Source organism: Pinus tabuliformis, chromosome J (assembly GCF_031772625.1).
Source record: "Pinus tabuliformis cultivar Carrire ecotype Pingquan chromosome J, CPIR1, whole genome shotgun sequence".
NCBI lineage: Eukaryota > Viridiplantae > Streptophyta > Pinopsida > Pinales > Pinaceae > Pinus > Pinus tabuliformis.
Window position 1 is genome coordinate 792,345,558 of NC_142295.1, and position 21,086 is coordinate 792,366,643.

Below are 21,086 nucleotides of genomic sequence, written 5' to 3' on the forward strand. Positions count from 1 at the left end.
GCATTCCTTTTTGGCTTTCATTTTCTTTTCGCAATTAGATTAGCTTCCTTCGAGTTAGCTTTCATCCATCAATTTAAAAGCTTCTTCTAAGAGCTCATAGAAGTTGGCTTAAGCTCCTAGCGGACTTGTGCCAGCTGACCAAGTGATGGTTGCGGCAAGAGCTAGTACTTGTGCATACAGCACCGTCGCTTCCAAGTTTGTTACGAACTACCGGGTTGATAAAATTAAAGAAGGGAGTTCCAAGAGTTGTAGCATTATTGCTACGATACTGGGGCCCACCATCTTTTTGGCGCCGTTGCCGGGGAAGCGTCAGAGTATTGGTGATTGTCGCTTTTCTTCTATTTTCTACTACAATCTTCTGCTAGGTAGTTTATTTCATTTCCATTATGCAATTTCGTTTATTCAAAAGTAGGTTAGTATTTCCCGCTTTCATAGATTAGCATTTCAATTCCGCAATTTCATTTCTGCAAGCGTAGATTAGCATTTCAATTCCGCAAGCGTAGACTAGCATTTCATTCCTGCAATTTCATTTGAGCAAAATAGATTAGTCCTTTCCTGCTTTCATTTCAATTCCGCATTTTCATTTTAGCAAGATAGTTAGTTGTAGTTCAATCTATTTCAGTTTTGCAGGTAGAAGTAGAAAAAAGCAAAAATCAACCAAAAATATTTCATTTCATGCCTTGTAGGAGTAGAGATAAGTTAGAAAAATGATTGCACAACACCCCCACTGCTTCACACAGCCAACCTTCTCTCTCTTCTTCGATGGCTGTGATTAAAGAACCCTTAGGTGGACAGCAAGACATATTTGAAGAACCTCAAGGGGAGAAGAAGAAGAAACCATTCCTTTGGAGCAAATGGCTACAAGCAGAAATGTTGGGAGCAGTCCCTTGTCCAAAGACGAATTTGAAGATCAGATAGAAGATTTCAAGAGTGATATGAGGCAATTTCTTGCCATGCAATTGGATACCCTGTGGATCCAAAAGAAGAAAGAGGAAGCCAAGAGGGCTTTGGTCATCTTTTGTCCTAGGTGCACTAGAAAGCATCCTAGGAACGAATGTCCAATGCACTCCCTAGAAGTGTGTTTTGTCTGTGAAGAATACCATCCTACGAATCAGTGCCCTTCCTTGCCTGGACTTAAAGTTGCATATCAAAGAGTTAAAGGAGCCACTGAACCACTCTATCATATGAACCAAAGGAAGCCGCCTGGACCTAAATCTTACCAGCAGGAACTGCAAGGGACACCTGAGACCTATTATGACCCCTACCAAGCCACTTTCATGCCTTCTTGGGGTCCCCCTGCTCATCCTTCCTGGTTCACACCTCCTCCTTGTTCCTTCACAGATCCATATTATGCCCAACCAGTTGCTCATTCATTTCACTCTTATGCTCAGCCACAGCCTCAGTGGAATGCACCTTATCAGGAGTGGAGGCCCCAGTACAACTTTCATCCCGCTCATTTTCCTCCACCACCTTCTCATCCACAACCATCACCTCCTCCTCCACCAAGGCAACCCCAAATGCCTACCCAACCACAATGCCATCCATCTCCATCTCAATTTCACACCTCCACTCAACTACCCGCACCATTTCCAAAGCCATACAATGGAGTAGCTCAACCCAATTGCAAAGCTGAGGCACAACATGTGCAAATGACTCCTTTTGAGCTCAATGATGTTCACCAAAGCTCAGGAAGAGTATTGCAAAAAAGAGACTATATTGCAAGCATTGAAGGACCACATCCACCAGAAGAAGATTCAAAAGAAAAGATCAAAGAACCATGGGCTGCACTTGATGAAGAGAAGAGATCAGAATCAGAGATCGAGAAAGCTTCCTCATGGTTACCATCAAATCTTCCATGTATTCAAGAGAAAGATCAACAAAAAGAGGAAGATCAGAAAGTCATGTTAGAAGGTGACATGAAACATGATCCAGATCAGCAAAAGAACCAAGGATATCAGAGCTATATTGAGATATGGTTTCAGACGGTCACTAAGTTGCAGCGGTACTCTCTTCCTCAGCTATGTTTGATCCCTTCAAAGTCAGATAATTTGGTCTCTAAAATCCAGATACCTGTCAAAGCATGTATTTCGAGCCTTCACATCATCTTGTCTCTAATCTCGATGTGCACATGGCTCCATTGGAAGTATTCTTATACTTGAAAATGATTTTGTTTTTCAAGTAGGGTAGGGTAGGAAAAAAGAAAAAGAAAAAAGAGAAAAAAATGAAAATAAGAAGAAAATAAAAATCTAAGGTGAAAACCTCCTCGGAGGCGCCTTAGATTGGCTCATTGATTGAAAACCTCCATGAGGCGGTCAATGGGTTGGGAAAAAAGAGAAAAGAGAATAAGATCTCTGGGTGAAAACCTCCCTTGGAGGCGCCCAGGGCAGGCAATTAGGGTGAAAACCTCCATGAGGTGCCCTAGTTGTTTTTCAAAAAAAAAAAGAGAGAAAAAGAAAAGAAAAATAAAGCTAATTTGCATTGAATAATTGCAGGTTGCATCAAGGACGTTTCAGGTCAGGAGGGTCACTCAAAACAAGGTCAAAGGAATTTTTGTGCCTTCTAAAGGAAGTTCTATATTTCTACAGGAAACATCTTGTAGAACCTTCAAGCGAGCCAGATTCGATTTTGGAAGGGGATATAAAGCTTGGAATCCATTGGTTATGCCTGCAAGCATCCATGTTACCATTCCTCACCCTTTTCCATCATCTTTTCCACCTCATTGTGCTTCTTCATTGTGCTTCTACAGGAAGTTCCTGTAGAAATTGTAGGAAGCTAGAAATGGATTTCAAAAAGGTGGTTTGGTGAACATGGTAGCTTCCTCAAGGGTTCAAAAGTCCTCATGCAATCTTCCAACTCCTCCTCCATCATCTCCATACCTGCATCACAACCCAAATTCATTTTTCATACCATGCAACCAAAATGCAAAATGCCTTGAAGCAAAAATACCTAGAACAAAATTTGTTTTTTCCATAACTTGAAAACCATGCATCCATTGAAAAATCGTTTTATGGGGAATTGTACAAGGGTGATGGCAACATTCCTGAGCAGTTTCAGCCAATTCCAGTGCACGGTTTCCAAGAAATTAGCCTCCATCGCCATCAGCCATTTTTGCATTTTCTCCATATTCGTGCATCTGTTTCAAAACTTGTTTCATGGGGATATGCATATGAGTGATGGTAACCTACCCAAGCAGTTTCAGCCGATTCCGATGCATGGTTTCCGAGAAATCGATCTCTGAAATCTTCAGCCATTTTCCATTTTTCTCAAAATCCGTGCATCCATTGATCACGATTTTGCTATGGGAGGTGCATAATGATGATAGGAACATGCTCAGAATGTTTCAGATCGATCCGGTTTACCGTTTGGGAGCAATGGCGAAAATAAGTTCTGGTCTGGTGAAAATTCAGCAGCAGCAGCTTCAAGGTGCAGATCTGAGCGTGGAAATGGACTCCTGCAGCATGCATCTGGCTAGAGGACACCTGCACAAGGAAAACAACCAAAAATTAGCAGCCAAGCCACATGCAATCAGAAAAACCAATGCATGCAGCAAATGACAGGCCATAGCAGCCATTTGACTTCAGGTACGTGACTAAAACTTGTTCCTCTGTTGCATGAATCTAATTGAAGAAATGCTTAAACAAATGGAATGGTGGAATTAAGGCACGAATATGGAAACATTGAGCCGATAGTTCCTTTTCCAATTCTCTAGCAATCAGCCAGGAATCATGCAGCGTACGTGTTAGTCAACTTACGTGAAAATTAAAAATAAAAATAAAAATAGACAGTGGTAGAGGCTTTAACTCCAGTGCAACTGATTAACAAGAAGAGGACATGCAGCTCATCACAGCACTGCGTCTGCATGTGTCCACGTACACTTGGCCACTTCACTCTCTCACGCAAATCACGCAGCAATTAAAGGCGGCTCAGCTAAAACTTATGAATTGTTGTTCATCTGCACTTTCCACATCCTCAACTGAAGTGTGCACAATCGGTTAATTGGTTCTCTATCATCAACTCATTGATGGTTGTTTTGTTTCTCTCCGAAATGGTTGCAATGATCATGATGCGAACATTGAACCGTGGAAGTTTAATGACAGCTATGTTGCTATTATGGGTGTTTATGGGTTTCTTTGCAGGGTATGCATTGTCACGTCTATATCAGATGTTCAAGGGCACAGAACAGAGGAGGAACATGCTGAAGACAACATTCTTGTTTCCAGGCATTGCCTTTTGCATTTTCTTTATTCTCAATGCACTGTTATGGGAAAAAAAATCATCTGGTTTAGTTCCTTTCGGGACTATGTTTGCCTTGGTCCTTTTATGGTTTGAAATTTTTGTGCCATTGGTCTTTGTGGGCAGTTACTTTGGCTACAAGAAACCTGCAATTGAAGATCCAGTGAAGACCAATAAAATCCCCAGGCAGATTCCAGAGCAATCTTGGTATATGCAGCCCATTTTCTCAACACCAATTGGAGGCATGTTGCCTTTTGGAGCTGTATTCATTGAACTGTTCTTCATATTAACTTCAATATGGCTGCATCAGTTCTACTATATATTTGGGTTCCTGTTCAGTGTCTCTGTGATCCTCATTGTTACATGTGCAGAGATCACCATTGTCCTGTGCCACTTTGAATTGTGCAGTGAAGATTACAACTGGTGGTGGAGATCTTATTTGACTGTTTCTATGAATGCCTTTGGTTTGTGCGGACAATATAATTATCAGTGAAGATTGACTGAGGCTCTGCACTCTGTCTGTGGGGGCTTAATTCCCTTTTGACAGTCGAGTTTGGGCAGCAAAAGCATTATAACCAGGGAATTGGTATAGTAATATATATGTCTCTGATAGAAATCTGTCCTTTTTTTTATGTGCCCACCTAATACATTTTATCCTCTGCATCGGTGATAAAAGCACCATTCTGATTTAAACTATGGATGTATTCCTACCATTCTGTTCCCCAACTACTTGTTAGCCCCAAATCCTTTGCAGTTTGCCATACTCATGTACCCAGATTGATGTTTAGACTGACACACCTGAGAAATCCTATCCTGAGGATCAAAAGAGGAAGACATAAAACAACAGTCCCTTTCTGCTCGAAGCATTGAAACAGGGCACTCTCACCAAACCAGACCAACCAGCTTACATCCTTTTTGGAGCAAGTTGAGTGTGGCACAAAATTGAAAAAAGGAAACACGCGGAGTCAAGAGAGAAAGGCAGTGGTAAGAAGACCCAGGATAGGCCATCACAGGAAAATCCACAAGAACAACAAAAGGAAAAGCAAGAAAAAGGGCCAAATTGTTGAGGCCAAAACTGTGGGAGGAATGAAGGCACAAACACCAAGGGAGAAATGGTTTCAAACACGAGCAGAGAACTCTAAAAAGTCAAAACAAGTAGGGACACACCCAAGGCAACCACAGCACAGGTCAAGGAGTAGGCATCTTCAGTCAAGCAGGCAAAAACATTGAAGACTGTTTCTACAGGAAGCCAGAACTCAGCTACAGGACTTTCTACAGGAAGTTTCGAAAAAGGGCAGCAAAAGGAGAAATCGGCCGAGATTTTAGCTAAGGAGGCAGCACCTGTGTTGGCCACCCTAAGCACTTCCATCCCCTCCATGAACACTCATTCTTTTCAGGGTTCGGACACAATTTAGTCATGGTTCAACTTTCTACAGGAAGTTCTGTATTTTTACCAAAAACATCCTGTAGAAGCCTTTGGGTAGGCCTAGAATCAATTATGGAGAGGGATTTGAAGCTTGAAGACTGTTGAGGAGACATGCAACCACTCTTTTCTTCCATCCTCCACTGGTTTCATCTCCTTTCGCCACCATTGCTGCCATCAGATTGAATATACTTGCACACTCATACCAAGGCTGAGAATTCACTAGGAAAAGGAACAGGCAGTGGGAAGAAGAAAAGAAGCATGGTTTCATGACAGAAAAGAGGACATCACTTCAGAAGCTTGGCATGACAAGGAGGCCACCAGGGCCATCAAAGATGAGGAGAGAGATTGGTTGCTCAGAGGATGAGAAACACTTTCAGTAGGGGGGTGATGATGAGCCCCACAAATGGATAATTATTTGGGCTCATTCAACCTTTTAATTTGACTTAATCCACCATTCTCATTAGTTTATTGCATGTTTTTTATTATATTTATGCTAATAGAGTGAATTTGGTTAGTCATCATGCCAACAAGTCTAATGGGTGCTTTGTGTAGCCTTTTTGGTCAACTTGGAGACAAAATTGAAGGTCTTAATGAGCACTTGGCAGCCAAATTCGTGGGAGAACAAGGAAGAGGATTTGTAGGAAGGTGTCCCCTTCATTTATGGGCCCTTACCTTGAATTCTCCACCATCAGCTCGGAGTTCAAGGGCCACCGAATCAATCAGCACAAGGGCAGCCAAGCAAGTCAAGTAGGACTGTTGTTAACTACAAGTCTTGGGCAGCCGAGTCCCTAAAGTTTAGGAGGACTGTTGGGGTCCTCAATTTGTATAAATAAGAAGGCTTAGGGCCTCATTTTGGTTAGCTAGTGGTTAGTCATTTTGTAGCTGGTAGTTAGTCATTTCATAGTCTTGTTGTAGTCATTTTGTAGTTCGATTTTTAGGCAATAGATTAGCTTTGCTTTCAGCTCATTCTAAAGCTCTCCTTGTGGACAGTTTTGATGTAACTCTTCATTTCTTGATCAATAAAGATGAATCCAGCTTTGCACCAGCTCTAAATCTCTCTTAGGAGGCTGTAGCTCTTGGGTTTGGGCCCATCTCAAGCGCCCAGTACCTCCTTTTTTTATCTTTATGTGTGTTTGCTGCGTTCTTAAAATAAAATCTGCTCTTTAAATTTAAGTCTTGCTTTGTTATTTAGGTTGCTCTTGATGGTTAAAGTAGCTTTTTATGTTTAGAATAGATTGGTAGGAGTTAGTCATGCATTCAAATCTTTTGGAATGTTCTTGCTCACGTGTTGTACGTGGTTCTTGTTATAAATAAAGCTGCTGTCCATTCTTGTTACTGTTAGCTAGATCATATTAGGGTAGCATAACTAGATCTTTGTTTTCTTGCATGTCTTTGTTTGTTCAGTTTGAAAAACCACTTGCAGAGTACCTGTTATCCTTCTCTATCTACCCATAATCCATCTGATAATCTGCTCCAACCCTTAGTCCATGATTCGTACCCTTCATTTGCCATACTTTCCCCACCTTGCCCTAATTCCTACATTCTTGTGCATCATCGCTTCCTCCATCCTTGAACAAATCCAATCGCTCCTTAGCCTCATCCACCAAGTCCTAGGCCTCTTCACACCCCTATTTCACCTTCATACTCATTCCTCCATCTTTTTCCCTCCATCCATGCTCCAAAATCCCATTTCGAAACATCCTGTAGAAGAATTACAGAACATCCTGTAGAAATCCTGAACATCCTGTAGAACCCCTGCAGACTTCCTGTAGAAGCTCATAAACACGGTTTCTTGGCAGCCAAACTTTGTGAGACTCTCTGGAAGGGTGTTAGGGACCCTTTAGACCCTCTCTGAACCTTCCCAACCTTTCCCAAGCGCTTCTCCTCCTTGATCCACCTCTGCACAGTGAAAAGCTAGTTAAAAGCACATGCATGATAATTCTAATAACTTAATCAAAAATACAAAAAGATGTTTTCTTCAGATAGTGATAACTTAGACACATGCATTTTACCTTCCTAGAAGTAATGGCATCTCTTTTAGTAGTTTGCATGCTCTCCTTTGCGTCAGTAGGACTAGCTGGTAGAATTAGGGTTTGCTAGGGTTTGCATTCCTTTTTGGCTTTCATTTTCTTTTCGCAATTAGATTAGCTTCCTTCGAGTTAGCTTTCATCCATCAATTAAAAAGCTTCTTCTAAGAGCTCATAGAAGTTGGCTTAAGCTCCTAGCGGACTTGTGCCAGTTGACCAAGTGACAGCTGCGGCAAGAGCTAGTACTTGTGCATACAACATCGTCGCTTCCAAGTTTGTTACGAACTACCGGGTTGATAAAATTAAAGAAGGGAGTTCCAAGAGTTGTAGCATTATTGCTACAATACTGGGGCCCACCAGAAAGGTCATGCAATTGAGATAGAAGAGCGAGGGGAGCATATATAGTAGCCATAGCTACTTGAAATGAAGTTGAAGTAACTAAAATGCTAGATATTTGAATAGTATATGAAAATGGAATAGAGATTGATGTAGTAGCAATCAAAGGAGGAGGAGTATGAAATATAACAAAAGTAGATGGGGCAAAAAAGGGTGGAGCAGGGAAAGGAAAAATTGGAAGACTTTGACAAAGCCAAATATAGCTCCTGAACAAGGTATTCCAACCTCCTTTCTTACAAAAATTTAGTTGGATTTATATGAGTAATAGTTCTAATGTATTTCAATTTTTGTTTGGACCTAGAGATAAAACTACCCAAAAAAAATCTCGATCTTAGTGTGATAAACTGATCTCTTGAAGGAAAATCTCTAGAATATAAGACTTAAATCTTTTTTACATCAAATATAGTATCTGAAAGATCAGATTCTGACTTTAACCTAAACAAATTATTCTCAAATTTTACGTCAAATTGGATATATTCTATGGAACTAACCTCTTTAGGTAAAGAAAAATATCTTCCTAAAGGAACAGTACCTAGTTCTTATTTTGATCTTTTCTTCTTGAAAATATTTTCTCAACTTGAAAAAGTTTCTGGTGGTTCAGGATCAAGATGTATCCTAGTGTAAAATCCATTATGAACCAAAACTTCTCAGTGGAGTCACCTTTCAAACAGTGGAGTCCCCAGGTGAAGCACAACTTGATTTTGTTTGATCATTATTCACCATCAATGATCAGATATGAATATTTATCATTCTCTCCTAGGGGTGATTTAACCTTTGCTCCTCGGCAATGGCACCAAGATGTTATCACTTAGAATTTTTCCTTGGCTATGGAAGGAAACTCACTGAGGTAACCTTCAAACCGCTTTGGGATTAAAGATGGCCCTTCAATCTAAAGATGGATTTCTACTTAAATCTACTACTCAAGGTCGCTTTAGCAGCAAGTCACTAATACGCTCATTGGCCATATTTTAGTTTGTATCAAATGATTTTGGTTTTGATGGGAAAGAAAAGGGACCATTGGGCATGGAGTCTTTGACCATATATATATATATATATATATATATATAGCTACATGTTATATGAACAACTCTATCAAATGAAAGATAGATTACAGCCTCTTAGACAAATCATCATCAAGGTATGGTAGAAGACTGTAGAAAATAAATACCAAAAACAAAGCAGTATGATTTATGAAAATGATATCTAAGATGAAAAACACATAAGTAGTTTGAAAAACATGAACTTGATCATTCAGTAAGAATTCCAATTCATATAGCGTTTTTCAAATACTGAAGATTTAATAATCAAGTCTTGACTAAGGAGAAAATAAGCATAGTAGGAAAAGAGACATGAAACCATTCACACATGAATCTATGTGTAAAAATTTCTCATTTCCCACCCCTATTTTCAAATTCACCTTATTTCTCCAAAATAGTTAAATGCCCTTTCCCATATCCATACATTCAACAACTGGAAAATAAATTTTGCTGAAAACACAAATTCTGGAAATTTTACAGAATGCTGGAAAATGCAGAAATATAAAAATCAGCACATATAAACAGCCATTTAACTCATTTAAACACAGTGATTTTTGGTCAAGGTGACCTTGGAAAAACCCCCTATAACTCTTGGGGAAAACCAGTTCGAGAGCTCCTTCTTATTTCTGAAAAATGCTTTTTACAGTGAGAAATATTCAACAAAAAATCAGCAAGCAAATTTTTACAACTTATCTCATTTTTCGTGCCTCACAGCCAACTAGGAAAACTTGCAAACAGCAAAACAGAACAGCAATAAATGTTGTACGGCCTCCTCGAAAATATAGCAGTACATATGTACGGATTTCTGCCCTCGACTTGCTGAAACTTAGTTGTACGGACTTGCTGAAACTCCGTTGTATGGACTTGCTGAAACTCCAACTTGTTGAAACTCCGCCTTGCTGAAACTCCGTTGTACGGACTTGCTGAAACTCCGTTGTATGGACTTGTTGAAACTCTGACTTGCTGAAACTCCACCTTGCTGAAACTCCGCTGTACGGACTTGCTGAAACTCCTTCTCCTCACTGTCCAGAAATCTCCCTTGCTCTCTTGCTCTCCTTCTCTCAATCTGCTCATGAAAGAATGAATGACCTTTTCCTCATTTTCCTCCTTTAATCTAACCCTAAGTGATTTTTGGGTAATCCCTAAATCCAATGGCTGAAATAGATTGAGATCTAGGGCTGAGATTAAATGCTCATTTAAATCTCACTTTCTATTTTTTAATTCACCCCACTTTAATAAAGACCCACTTAGTCATTTATTTCCAAAGTCACCTTTCCTTTCTAATTTTACATTGACTTTATTAAAGTCACTTTAAAATTAGACTTTAGTAACTTTATCACTTAAAGTCACTTTTAAATTAGATTTGACTTTATAAAAATTATAAAGTCACTTTAGGAGAAAAATTAAATTCTTTTTGGACACTTTTCCCTAGGCCAAAGATCAAAGCCTTAGGGAACCACCTGTCCTCCGATACCAAATTTCAACACTCCCTCTTACCGAGGAAGGTGTTCATCACCACACACATCTTGTCTCCGAAGTGGACATGCTTGCCCCGTGGTAAGGTTGTGGTAAGAATATCTGCAACCAGCTCATCAGTGGGAATATACTCAAGCTTCACAGTGCCCTTCTGAACACAGTCTCTGATGAAATGATATTTGATCCCGTTATGCTTTGACTTGTCATGAAATACTAGATTCTTTGTGAGTTTAATGCAACTTTGATTATCACAGTAAATCACTGAAGGTCTCAATGGCTGACCAAATAAGCCAAACAACATCTTGCGAAGCTAGATGGCCTCACAACTAGCTAGACTGGCTGCCATATACTCTGCTTCCACTGAACTCAATGCTACTGACTGCTGCTTCTAGCTGAACCATGACACTACTACCGAACCCAACCCAAAACAACACTTTGAAGTGCTCTTCCTATCAGAAGCACAACCTGCCCAATCAGAATCAGTATAACCTACCAATCTCACTCCATCCCCATGCCTGTAGTCCAGACCATAATCCACTGTCCCCTGCAAGTACCGCAAAATGTGTTTTGCAGCCATCCAGTGAACCCTCCTAGGCTCACACATAAACTGACTCATCGTGTTGACTGCAAAACAAATATCTGGTCTAGTGTTGACCAAATACATCAAGGAACCAATCAGCTACCTGTACAATGTGGATCCACCAACTTGGAATCCGAAGCATGAAGCTTCTTCCAGTTGGTGATCATCGGTGTCGACATGGGTCTACAATCCTCCATGTGGAATCTGCTAAGGATGTCCACAATATACTTCCCCTGCCCCAGGAAGAAATGCCCCTCCTCCTACCACACCTCCAAACCCAAAAATTAATGCATCAAGCCGATGTCCTTCATCTCAAACTCCGCCGCAAGATCTCTCTTGCAGTGCTCTATGAGTCTCTCTGCACCTGTAATGACAAAGTCATCCACATACATCACTAGAATGAAAGGCTTCTCACCTATCACAATAAAGTAAAGGTTCGGATCTGCCTCACTCTTTGTGAAACCCATCCCCTGCAAATATGTATCTATCCTAGAGTACCAAGCTCTGGAAGCTTGCTTCAGGCCATAAAGGGCCTTCTTCAGTCTGCACACATGGGACTCCTTCCCATGCACCTCAAAGCCCTGTGGCTGCTCAATGTACACCTCCTCCTGTATGAAGCCATTGAGAAATGTAGTCTTCACATCCATCTGGTGGATCTTCCAACCCATCTCTGCTGCTATCAATATAATGGAGTGGATCGAAGTATATCGAGCCACGGGAGCGAAGGTCTCCTCATAATCAACTCCCTCTACCTGGGAGAACCCTCTAGCCAAAAACCTCACTTTGAATTTCTCAATGCTTCCATCTGCAGCATGCTTTACCTTGTAAAGCCATCTGGAAGTAACCACGGATTTGCCCTCAGGCCTCGGCACCACCTCCCAAATGTCATTCTTCATGATAGAAGAATACTCCTCCTGCATGGCCTCTCTCCAGACCTGCTCGCTAGCTGCCTCCTCATAGCTAGAAGGCTCAGAGTCAAGGATGATGGTAACCATTGCCATATAGCTACAAAACCTCTCAGGTGGTCTACTCTCTCTGACCGGCCTCTTAGGCTCAGCGACAGATGTGGCATCTCTCAAGGTGTCATGAAGCCACTTGGGCTTCCTCTTCCCTGAGCGTACTTCTCCCATAGGAGAATGAAACTCCTCCTCCTCATCATCAGGAGCCTGAACTCCTGACTGTCTGTCTGCTATCCTCCTGCTTGCACCTGAACCTGTAGAAGCTGAGGTACCGTGTGAACTGTCCATCAGTGGACTCCCTAGTGAACTGCTCTGTGAACTTCTCTACATGTTGCCCGGAACACCACCCCTCTGGCTCGGTGAGCCACTACTCACTGACAGACCTGACATCCTCATAGATGTACCTTTGGATCCTCCTGATCCCTACCCACTGTATCCCTACGACTGACTCAACTGCTGTTGAGGGTCTGGCTGATCCAGATACTCTAACTCCCATGACCTCCTAAAGGCCTTGTCCTCCTCGAACTTCACATCTCGCCTGACAACAACTTTCCTTTGTGCAGGAATGTAAATCCGAAAGGCCTTTGAGGTCTCACTGTAGCCCACAAAGATGCCCTTCTCTGCGGTGGGCTCGAGTTTGGTCCTCTTCTCCTTGGGTATGTAGGAGTATGTAATGCATCCAAAGATATGAAGATGACCAATATCAGGCTTCTTCCCAGAAAAAGCCTCCTCCAGAGTCATGTGCCCCAAGGCACGATGCAGACTCTTGTTCTGCAAATAAACAACTGTGTTGCAGGCCTCTGCCCACAACAACAATGACAACCCCTGATCATGTAACATGGCTTTGGCAGCCCCTACGATGGATCTGTTCTTCCTCTCTGGAACCCCGTTCTGCTGGGGGTTGTAAGGAACAGTGAACTCCCTCCTAATGCCTGCCTCCGCACAATAGTCAACAAACTCTCCAAGGGTGTACTCTCCCCCATTGTCCGACTTCAGGGACTTGATCTTCCGACCTGTCTATGTCTCCACAAGAGCTCTAAACTCCTGAAACCGCTTGAAGACCTCACTCTTGGTCTTCAAGAAATAAATCCAGGTCCTCCTGGAGTGATCATCAATGAATAAAACATAGTACTCATATCCACTCAAGGAAACATGAGACATCCGACCACTCACATCGAAATGAATCAAATCAAGTATCCCAGTCGCTCTGTTGTCACTGCTGGGAAAAGGGGATTTGGCAAACTTTCCCATCGCACATCCTCTGCAAGCATCAAAGTGATCAGTATTGAAATCTGGCACACCTGTAGTGATCTCCCGCAATGTCCTCAAGGCTCCATGATACATATGCCCCATCCTGTGGTGCCAAATCTCACACAGCTTAGAACTGCTAGCTCTGTTGTCGGTACTACTTCTCAATGCCAAAAGGGACTGGAATGCAAACTTATACACCTTTGCATGGCGTACACCTATCACTCTAGTTGAATCAGCTGGAGTGCCCTTGGGATACATCAACACCTGTCCTCCCCTGAACAGTACCTCATATCCTCTGTCCTCCAAAGCTGAGATGCATACGAGGTTCTTCCTCATCCCTGGCACATAAAGAACATCTGACACCTTCAAGGGAGGTTTGGACTCCCTCTGAAATGTCAGTGTCCCCACCCCGACTGCTCTAACAACTCTGTCATCACCGAGTACTAACTCTATATCAGTGCCACTCTCTGAAAGCTCTGAGAAGTACTCACGGACTCCTGTCATGTGACATGAAGCCCCACTGTCCACATACCAGATACCCGAAGATGCTCCGCTAATCAAGGGAAAAGCATGCTCCCTCTGAACCTGTGTGGCAGGTGATCCTGCACTAGAGGACTCATACGCAGTGAACCCAAACTCCCGGTCAAAGCAAACTGCAAAGTCCTCAACCTCTGCTGAAGCTGCCACGCTCTGGTTCTTCCCCTTCTTCTTCTTCTTCTCCGGACACACAACTTCATAGTGTCCCATGTTTTGACAATTCCAACACTTCACCTTGGAATAGTCCTTCTGTGTGTTACCATGTTTACCTTTACATTTGCCTTTGCCCCCACCATTGCTTGTGGAAGCCTGCTTCTTCCCTTTGCCTTTCTTGCCTCCTGCCAACAGTGCTACATCCTCATCCTACTCAACTAGCTTGCCTGCCCCAAGCTAACCTTTCCTGATCTCTGTCTGAATGCAATCATCCCAAAACCTCTCCCATGTGGGAAGGGTCTCACGTGCACAAACCCCATCAGCAAAGTTCATCCATGAACGAGGGAGGCCATTCACTACAATCTGCACCAACTATTGCCAACTCATCTCTCACATTAGTAATCTTTGTGAGATATCCAGCTGCACTATCATTACCCATCTTAATAGTCTTCAGCTTCTCCTTCAGGACCATTTTCCCGTTCTCATTGGTACTCTGGTAGAGATTGGACAATGTTGTCCACATCTCATGGGCATTTCTCTTTCCTCTCACATGAGGAATGCAATGGTCTTTGACTCCGTCTAGAATCAGTCTCTTACCCTTGTTGTTCTTTTTATTATACTCAGCCAACTGAGTAGCATCAATAGGCACAACAACAGGGTTCTATGTGGTATGCACCATGATGTCCCAGACTTCTGCCTCCTCAAAGATACTCTGCATTCTCTCCTTCCAAACGTTGTAATTTGTATGCCCATCCAGCCTATCCTCCACCCTCAATCCCAATGACATCCTGTTGTCCTAAAACTGAAAAATAGCATTGTTGTAGTAAAGATAAAACTGTTGTTTGTGAAAAATCAGCTTGCTGGAATTTTCTGAGTGAAAAATCAGCAGGCTGTAATTTTCCTCCTTGCTGTCCCAAACTGCACTTCAGCACTCAAGCTCCGATACCATGTAAAAATTTCTCATTTCCCACCCCGGTTTTCCCACGGTCACATTGACCAAAAATCACTGTGTTTAAATGAGTTAAATGGTTGTTTGTATGTGCTGATTTTTATATTTCTGCATTTTCCAGCATTCTGTAAAATTTCCAGATTTTGTGTTTTCAGCAAAATTTATTTTCCAGTTGTTGAATGTATGGATATGGGAAATGGCATTTAACTATTTTGGAGAAATAAGGTGAAACTGAAAACCGGGGTGGGCAATGAGAAATTTTTACATTATGGAAATTGCACATGTAACACTACTTATAGCAAATATATTAATCTCAAAAAGTTATACACAAGGTTTGTCTCTTTCAAAAGAATTTGAACCCTTCTTCTCTCTTTTGGAATGACTTTATAGAGAATTGTTACAAACTGAAACCATGATTTTAGGAAAATTTAATTACAAAATATCTTTAGGAAATATCCTATCTCTTATACTATCCAATATGCATTTACAAATATAAATACTTAATGTTTTGTCTCTTGACTTCATGGAACATGATAAACTTCTTGTAATAAAAAGTGGAGTTGTAGTCAGTGAATCTGCTGAAGAAAAGAAATGAAAATAGGTAATTGATTTTTTGTCATAAAATTTTGTAATCCCCTGTCTTATGCCTCAGAATCCTACTAAAATATTCATTACTATGCTTGGAATAGCGTTCTTAGACCTATAATCTGATCCTCAAGAATCATATAAATTGTGTAAAAAAATCCTTTAGATAACTTTAACAAAATTGATCCTTTCATCATTGCCAAAATTATTGAAAATATCTGGGTGCTGAAAAATAAACTGTCGTATTTTGTGACATCAAAATTGTAAAGAACTCCGACAAAATAATTGGCAATATATATCGAGAGACAATCCCATAATGCGCTACCAAAATAGAGAAAAAATGTCGTTGAGAAAATAATTGTCAGCGCAAAACAAAACAAACTAGCACTAACAAAATAATTGTCAGCGCTCTATGTAAAATTGTCAAAATGAATGCTTCCAAATTGATTGGAAGCATGGTTCATAAAATCTCACTTGAGCTTCTCTACTTCCCTTAGTAATAGGTCTAACTCACCAGTTAGATTTGTTTTCATCCTTTTAGTCTTTCTGGCCTTGAGGCCCTACTTCCTTTGATGTTTTTCCTTCTTTGAATTTGTAGGTTGATCCTTGTTTATTAGTAAATATTTGAGGGGTTTGTCATCTAGGTCAATGACTTGGTTTGCTAGAGAAAGGTTTTGCCTCGGTTTAAACTTGAGCCTGAGTTTGTATACAGGTCTAGTATGAGGCTTTCGAATCCCATAAATTATAGCTAGGTTAGGTTTCATTTTTCTCTTCCCCTACACTGTGTCAAATTTACCCTCCCTTGTTTCACTAGGTTCATCTTTTGCAACCTCAACTAGTTCATCTGCAGGAATTTGTTTTAAAGGGTCTGTAACCTCAACTTGCTCTGGCTCCTAGGGAGGAGATAGGGTTCTCTCTCTCATGGCTCTTTCAACCTTCCTAGTATAAACCCTTTTCAATGTAGGTACTGGAACAGGGGTTTTCGTTTGTAGTATCTTCCTCTTGATTCTAGTTTCAATGGAAGAGGATTGCCCTAAGGCTTTAACATTTTTAACAGAACCCTTATGTTTACCACGGTTATCAGTGTCAATCTTAGGATTTACTGTCTCAACAAAACCTCCCCTGAATAAAAAATTATCCCATGTTCTATTCATCTTTTTCAAATGATCAACAACCAACATTTTTATAAGGGTTTTATGAAAAACATAGTGGGAATGTGACTTTGGCCCAATTTGAATCTTAACAGAAATATTTCTCAATCTCATTAATAAAAAATGGCATATTCATACACACTTGCCTAGAAATGTGTGCGAGAAATTTAAAATGGTACATACCCATTTTGTGGTAATGCCCTTCACAGGTCAAATATCTTAGAATATCATTCAGGGTCTTGTGCCAGTCATTTTTAAGTCAGGACCTCTCCACACATAACCGATAGGATTTATCTATGTGCTCGTCTTTGAGAAAAAATGGAATGTCGATAACTGCCAGGGTTCAGTTCTTAAACCATCAATCTCCATCGACCGGTGGGCTTGTAGCCTTTGAAATTGTGTGCTCTGTGACCGAGAAGGAAATATCAGTGATGCTAACATTTTTTCCATTGAATCCTCTAAAAAATATTGAGCCACTCCATTATGATAACCATCACATTTGAAATAGAACTCTTCCCAGCATGTTTTTTGAAATTGCTCCGGGAGTTTCGATATGGCTTCACGGATATCGGGGCCTTTCGAATCTCCTTTGTGAAAATTACTGCCTTTCCCCATGATTGCTAACAATAGGCCACAAAATCTGCAAATAATTCTAAAATGGTGGTGTTGATCTTTGGAAAGAAAACAAAGTGCATACACCTTGTGTGTTGTGAAGAACCCAATTTGTTGGTTGTTCATTTGGAATGATAATGAAATATTCACCTTATTCCTTAATTATCGCATTTATCACTCACTTGTAACGAATTCATGATGACTAGATGTGATAGCTTAGGAGAAGATCATATCAAATATCGGCCCAGTACCCCACACCAATCACGGAATCATGTTGCTGACATTTGATTTGTTAGTGCTCATTGTCGTTGGATAATAGTTTGTGCTAATCATTAATTTGGAAGCACCTTCATTTTAGTATATGGACCATATCATTGTCATTTGATTTTTCGGTGATTCCCTTTATTTTTTTTTGAACAAATGCTGACAAACTAATTGTCGGCGCTTTAAACAAAAACAAAAAACAAAAAAAAAAAACTCAAAAGCTATTTCAAGTTCCTGAAGCTTTAATCTTGAATCTCAAACTGTACTAACATTTTCCATGATAGAACCAAAGTATTTTTCTCACTCCAACCAAGATAGACCAGCAAACAAGAATGTTATTGGCTCAAAGTGGGTCTTCAATAACAAATTAAATGAAATGGTGAAGTGGTAAGAAATAATCAAAGGTTAGTTTTCAAAGGTTATGTGCAAATTGAAGGTTTTTAAAGTCCATAACCTTCGTTGATCACTCCATTGATTCTCGCCTTCTCCAATGTTATTACTCTTGAGCATTTGTACCTTGCAGTCATCAAAGGACTATGTGTGTGTGTGTGTGTGTGTGTGTGTGTGTATACATACACACACACACACACAAAGGCCTCTGGTCTAAATTACATCAATTGACCCTTTTTGCCTTGTGGCCACTCTCGTCCCTCAAGCCTCTCTATATCTCTCTCTTACAGACATCTCTATGCTACTAGCCATCATGAAATTGATTATATTTATACAAAATAAGATTTTGAACTAATTCAGTTCATATCCATAATACCCTCACCTAAACCTATATTCTAGGATTCCTATATATGTAAATATTTCAACAATATAACTTCCCTCATTTCTCTCTAAATCTCTCAAATATTCTTGAAATCTGTCTTCTAAAAGAGAGATCTAGTTACAATATTCCTTATTCTCATCACTTATGTACATTTCTCATGAAAACATAGGAAAATACAAATAATTAAATAATTACAATCAATTAGGGAACAAACTCCCTTGGTAAATGAAAACCCCTAAGTTTAGTCAAAATGGATTTTGACTTGGAAGTCAAATGATCCTGCATCAAGTTCCCATAACTCATGACAATAAGATGTCACCAAAGGGAAACTAATTGATGATTTTATATTTGAATATATAAATAAAAGGATACCAATTTTTTTTGGAGAGTTGATGTAGTTTATATAGTTAAGTGTTATTATAATTTATTTTCTCATTGTCATATACTTGAACCATAGAAAAATAAATTTTAGTTCTCATGTGGTTCATGTTGACATGCCAACATTGTATCTACATGACTCGTAAGCATAATGAATCCCTTAGATGGGTCTTACATTTTTTATCCATATGCCTTATGATTTCTTTCTAAAACAATGGCATTTGGTGTGTTCTTATTCTCCTTCCTCCCCATATACCTATCTATAAGTAATGAATTATCCTTCTACATCTTCTTCAGTACCCTATACCTTAATCCTTACATGAGGTTTGTGGAGGTGAGCTCCCTTAAAATTAAAGGCCTAAGCAATCCTCTATTTTTCACTCACCCCATCCTTCATGCACAATATTATGTTTTGTGAAATATAATATTCTAAACTAATTTGGATAGGGGAGAGAAATATTTTGACTCATCAATCCTCGATGGACATAAGGCATGCTTCGATAAAGTACCCTCATCAAGTGACATGTAGGAAGAATAGGAATTCATGATTTTGTAGTGATGGTGAGGCAAGGAAGATCCACTCAATATAAAGTGTAACCATGATTGGTGCTTTCAAATACATTAATTAGGTTGCTTTATTGGATAGGTAGCACTAGTATAACTATAATGAGACATCTAAGTTCACTTCTATCAAGATTTGTTGTAGGGTAGACAAATCTATGATTGAAAAATTCTACTTGGATTTATAAAATAAAAAGTAAATCCTTAGGTCAAGATAATGACTTCTAAATTTAGGAAATTAATACTCTATTTTTTCCTATTTGGCACAAGTGGCAATGAATTGAGAGTGGAGCCAACCCCAATAAATGAGTCAAAATATTGGTTGGGTAATGACATGCCTATTTCCTATTATTCTATGTCTATTAAAACATCAAAGGGGAATTATTTTGAGTTTCATTTTTCAGGGGGAGTTGGAGCGGGAGCCTGGTGCAGCCTGTGCGCGAGGAACCAGATAGCGAGAGCCTGGTGCAACCTCAGAGGGCAGTAGGACGAAGCTCGGGGAACGCGTGAAGAGCCACAGCCAACCACAAGAATGTGTGCAGCTCTAGAGCCATGGCCCCAAGAGGGGGCCGTGAAAATAATCCACCCTTAACTCCTGAGCTAGCTACATTCCAGGATCTAGTTGCGGCATGAAATAAATAGCCAACAATAGAAAACCAGCAGAAGTTTGTAAAAGAAATGGAATCCATCCCCACGGTTTCTCTAACGATTGAAGAACCGTGCAAAGTGGCATTAAAGCTAGCAGAACGAGGACTTATTGGATAGTTCACAGGCTTATCGCCCTTGCCTAAAGCTGTAGAAGCCTCGGTGCAAAGGAACTGGCAACCTCTGGTCAAGGAAGGAATAAAAAGCCATTTCATCGACAAAGGCTTCTTTGTATTTGTATTTGAAGCAACAGAAGATAGGAACCTCATATTCAAAAACGCTCTGTATTGCATGGGGCCTCAGCCTCAGGGTCTCTATTTGAATCAATGGACACCAAACTTCGATCTGTCTCAAGATGTACCCTCGGTTGTTCTGATCTGGGTGCAATTGCCCCATCTACCTCTGCACTGCTGGAACCCTAAATCCTTAGAAACCTCAGGCAACAAGCTAGGAAAATACATTGATCAAGCAGAAAGAAGAGATCAGTACTCCTGTTTGATAATTTGTGTAGAAGTAGACCTGGAGGAAGGGCTCCCTAAAGCCATTAAACTCACGGTGGCTGACTGGACACACATACAAGTGATATACTATGAGCAACTCCCATTTAAATGTCGGCACTGCCATAGCTATGGGCATTTTGCCAAGCATTGTAAAAGGAAATTAGAAGATGGCGCTGAGAAGGAGAAAGGAGATCAATGGACTCAGGTTCAGAAATCAGGAACAACTAAGCAGAGCAACAGGAATGAATGGAAAGCCTTGTCCACTGGGAGGGTTTCTCCTCCCAAAGCCCAAGCAGAAGGTAGCTCAGTCCCACCAAGAGCAGACATATCCACAAATCCCTTTGAAATACTCAGCGCACCAGAAAAACCCCAAGATCCAGCAAATAAAGAGGTTGAATAGCAGACTAACAACATGGAAGAAAACAAAAGGCAAGAGGAATCAGTCCCTCTTCAAATCACATCCCCAAAAGGTGCCTCTAGCTCCCCAACCTATGCAGATATGACAAAAAACAAGACCCTAGAGATATCAGGATCCTCGGAAGATGAAACAACTGAGAGGCCCTTGAAAAGAGTGGGGAGGAATCTCACAGAGAG